The sequence below is a fragment of the Sycon ciliatum genome, chromosome 4 (assembly GCF_964019385.1).
Source record: "Sycon ciliatum chromosome 4, ocSycCili1.1, whole genome shotgun sequence".
Taxonomy (NCBI): Eukaryota; Metazoa; Porifera; class Calcarea; order Leucosolenida; family Sycettidae; genus Sycon; species Sycon ciliatum.
Genome location: NC_088646.1, coordinates 41,852,868 through 41,857,597, shown reverse-complemented (window position 1 = coordinate 41,857,597; position 4,730 = coordinate 41,852,868). Strand labels below are relative to the sequence as shown.

Below are 4,730 nucleotides of genomic sequence, written 5' to 3'. Positions count from 1 at the left end.
TGATACGTGAGTAGCACCGAGATTGCACAGCCCCAAATAAAGACTTTGTAGTTAGAGTTGCATGCCGGCAAAGCAAGAAGTTCGATTATACAATCTGTTGGTACGTAGCAAGGCCGTCACAGCCTTTTTCGGCCTTTTTTTTGATAGGATGGCCCGGCCGGGCGCGCCCGCGCATAGTAAACAGAATAAAAAAATAGAAAAGAATCATAACAACTACATTACCCGTATAAAAACCGCTCTGTACTAGCTGCACTGCTGTGTACGTCTGTGAGTGGTTCTGAAAAACCTCTACTGGTGCAGCCCCGTCGTAAAAGTAAGAAATTAGAACTAATGTAATAGGTAGCCGAGTGGTAGGCGCGGTGAAATCAACAATAATTACTTTTATTCTACTTTCAGGTACACACCTGAGATATAATCGTTCGTGAAAGAAGAAGCGGCAAAATAAATAACTTTCTCTCCGGTGCTCACCTAGAGGCTGAATCCTTATTCTTCGAGTTAGCTTTCATTGCTATCCAATCTAATCTAATCTAATCTTCATCAAAACAGAAATGCGCAGCCGCTTTTATGCAGCAGACGCCGTACGCTTACATACGGAGATACACTAAAATTAATATACATTAGGCAAAGCTCCGTATTAGTTCTGTAGTGCTTCCGTATTGGTCGGGCAGGGATACTACACCCTCCCTTCCTACAGATAATCACGCCCTCGTGATTTTCCAAAAATTAGTGAGGAGTTACGAACACAGCGTCAACCGGAATATGGCAAATTATATCGGAAATGATAATGTTTGGAATAGACAGAAGAATGAACTGATAAACAAATCATAAAGTAGACGCACACCAGGTTCACACGATCTCACGGGGTCAAAAGGGGAAAGAACTGTCCTTCAAATAGGACCTGAAAAACTACAGCACTCTTGCTGCACTACGCTGGCACAACCCGCCAGGAACATCGCAGTTCAAAAACCGAACTGAATACACTATAACTATAAGGGGCGTTGTCACACACATTGTCCCACGTTAGCTGGGTAAGCCGTGGCTCACCATGATCAGACGCCTACCAAACTAAACTGGATTCACACACTCGCATAAAGGAAGACTGAAGAGAACAGGGAGACTGAAGGAAGACAGGAAAGAAAATGCCATACCTGGAATCAGCGTTAGTAACCACGGCGGCGGCTGGAGCTACGGCGGAGAGCAAGCCAGGTTTTATCTTCATCTTGGTTGAGCCGGTCACTCAGAGCGGCCAGCTCGGCGTCAGACAGATCACTCCCTCCTCGTCTTGAATCGTGGTCTTCACATTGTCGATAGAATCGCTTGGCGCGACGTAAAGAGTGATGACAAAATCTGCATCCCACTACGGAGGCGAAGTACCAAGTGAAGAGTGGGCTCCTGCTTCCGACTGCGTGCCGGCGAAAATCAAACGCTGCTGGTCTTGGTGAATACCCTCCTTGTATTGGGTACCAGCCTGCCTGTTGTCGTCCTCATCAGCTTCGCCATCACCACCGGTAGAACACATGTAGGTAGCGGGTCACTTGGAATCGCCATCGGAGTCTCCAGTGTGTGCCGTGCGGAGAGAAGGGTGATCCACGCTAGCACCCTGACTGAGCTGCAGGCTAATAAGCAGTGCCAGGCCGAGGAAGGCAAGAAACATGATTCTCATCTTGATTCGTCGCACGGAGCTGTAGCGGGTTGAGCCATCGGAGTCTGGGGTCGAATCACGTTGTTTTATTTAAAACTACACCGCTGCCACCAATGTAACGGGTAGCCGAGTGGTAGGCGCGGTGAAATCAACAATAATTACTTTTATTCTACTTTCAGGTACACACCTGAGATATAATCGTTCGTGAAAGAAGAAGCGGCAAAATAAATAACTTTCTCTCCGGTGCTCACCTAGAGGCTGAATCCTTATTCTTCGAGTTAGCTTTCATTGCTATCCAATCTAATCTAATCTAATCTTCATCAAAACAGAAATGCGCAGCCGCTTTTATGCAGCAGACGCCGTACGCTTACATACGGAGATACACTAAAATTAATATACATTAGGCAAAGCTCCGTATTAGTTCTGTAGTGCTTCCGTATTGGTCGGGCAGGGATACTACACTAACGCATTGTCCTCCCAAATGTGAACTGATCCAACTAAATCGCGATTGACGGGACCCGAACGCACCAGTAGCACGAGGTTCTAACCTGTGGATGCAGCTGGGGACGCTGGTCTATAGCCAAAGTCCGGGCAAAGGTGGGCTTCGGGGTACTGTAAGTGTTGTATGGTAACTTGATCAGCGACGGCGCCGGCCCATTGCTGTGATCCTGTGCCCTCCCGACCTCGTGCTACTGGTGCGTTCGGGTCCCGTCAATCACGATTTAGGTGGATCAGTTCACATTTGGGAGGACAATGCGCCAGTTCTAATTTCTTACTTTTACGACGGGGCTGCACTGGTAGAGGTTTTCAGAACCGCTCACAGAGCGGTTTTTATACGGGTAATTTCAGTTCTTTTTCTGTTCCCTCCCCCATCCCGGCGCAGTTCAGAAGATAAACATGGTGAGCACGCGCGCGATGCACTGTATGTAGCCATGCGACTGCAATAGCACACTGATACATTCCAGCCCTCCCCACCTCGCTACCCCGCATAGAGACACATTGCCGACGGTGACAAACACGCAAATGCACATGGCACACACACATGGGCACGTGCGCGCACACACACACACACACACACACACACACACACACATAAACACACACACACACACGACCCAAACAGGAAATTCTTGATGAACATTGTATAATGCCATGCAAAGCAGTGGCTACCATACTTCAGGAAGTCAGTTGCGAAACAAAAATAATTCAACTACAATGTGTAGGTAAGCTGGCGGCCAAAGCACAACATTGCAAACCGTGATGATATTTGCCTAAGGATTGCAGTTTGCAGACCACACCATGGAAGCAGTAAATACAGAATGATTGTAAAGTCATACAAAGACAAGCAAAGAAGTGGCCATCATACACCAGAAACTTGCGGAAAGTCACATATCCAACAGATAGAGAAATGAACAGCATCTGGTACAGCCCACACAAAACCAAGCTGACCTGATACTCGTCCGAAGATCGTAAGTGGCAGATCCTTTTCAACGAGAGCATGCAGGTGTACGTTACACGCATGGACAATATCTGACCGTGTCACCGGCATACATTGTCATCACATGCATACCCCACAAGTTACACACATGCACAGTAGAAGCACAATAAAAGCAATGGAAAAATATGAAGGGGTTGCTGAAGCATACTCACACTTCAAATTCAGACTTCGATGTGGTCGTCACGGGATGATATACCTGCAAGATGCAAGTGATGCAGAAAGAAAGCATAAGGTCGTGAGGTAGGCTATGAGACACCACAAATGGGTCAACTACATGTATGTTCAGGGCTGGTGTACACACACACGCAGAATTAGCATAATCGAGAATTTCCCAAACTGAGAAGAGCAATGAAATCCACTTGCATGCACAGGAGCAATTTTGCAGTATGATGCGCAGCTCGGGAATACACCTGCTGGGAATGGACTACATTCCCATTGGAATTTCCATTCACGTGGGATTCACAGAAGCAATTTGGCAGTGTGCTGCGCAATGCGACACGATCTGCGATTCTGCGTGCGATGCAAACTCGCACAAAACACCATTCACAGAATCACGACAAGACGTAAACGATGCAACAGCGTCTTGCTGACGTGCCTCAAGTCAAAGCTCAATGAGAATGCGTTTGTCGGTTACAACTGGTACAAATGTACAAGCAATTTCTGAAAATGCTCCTGTGAATCCTGCTTTAAGCAGTGCAGGAATGTCCCTCCTCCGCTCCCCCCCCCGTCCACACCCTCAGGGAACTTGGCAAGGAAGGGTGGTCTTCGCGGTTCCCAACATATATTTGCAGTGTCTCGTCTCCACTATGTCTTTTCAATGGGGATTGTACGTACTATAAAAGCAAGACTAAAATGAACAGCACATTTGCCGTTCCCCACTGGTGAGGATGCGTTCCACAGCTATCCTGACAAGATATTCCGAGAAGCGGTGCTGCATTGTGAAACTGAAAAAGCTGACCAAACGCATCCAACGTCTAAGCTTCAATTGTAATTCGCCAGCTGACTACTTTCAGACTCCATGTAGGTCCGAGTACATCTGGCTTAAAAGTTGACAACAACGGCGCACGCACATAAGCAACGACCACCTTACCTGTACTGTAGCAGTACTTCCGAGTTCCCGTATGGGAGTTCCCTCACTGTGTGTGCAATAGCAGCCTCATCGGACCAGTTCAATGCGACGCGGACAGTCCGACACTGAGGAGGACATTGAAGAAGTCAGAGACAGGAAGAATGGTTGATTTACAACTCAACTAGCAAGGCTGCACACCACGAAGTTCCGCTCACCATTGTGCCGTCCTTCTTGGAATGCAGAAATAACGCTTCTTCTCGAGAACGCAGCCCGTGACAGAGAAAAAAGGAAGAAGCATCGCCATCGGCATTGGTCCTCTGCTATCACCGATTGCCGAGTTGCACAGTTCACTCTAACAAGACTGAGGACGTTCAAGAACTCCCTATCCATGCCATCATTGGAGTAAGAGGAAAGGTCAGATTGCCTAGTTCCACCCAGCATTCCTGGATGCCAGGATGTGCGCCCCCCCCCCCCGCCCCTCCCTTCTACTGCCTGGAAAGGGCAACATTATGTGACAGCGT

The 4,730-nt window shown here is 47.8% G+C and overlaps 1 long non-coding RNA gene across 1 annotated transcript; it reads right to left on the bottom strand.

Moving 5' to 3' along the window:
- Positions 1–3,178: 3,178 nt before the first annotated feature.
- Positions 3,179–4,479, bottom strand: LOC135813729 (uncharacterized). The gene is made up of 3 exons (XR_010553116.1): positions 4,425–4,479; positions 4,231–4,334; positions 3,179–3,336 (listed from the first exon to the last, which is right to left on the bottom strand). It is a non-coding gene; the product is annotated as an uncharacterized LOC135813729 (long non-coding RNA).
- Positions 4,480–4,730: the final 251 nt, after the last annotated feature.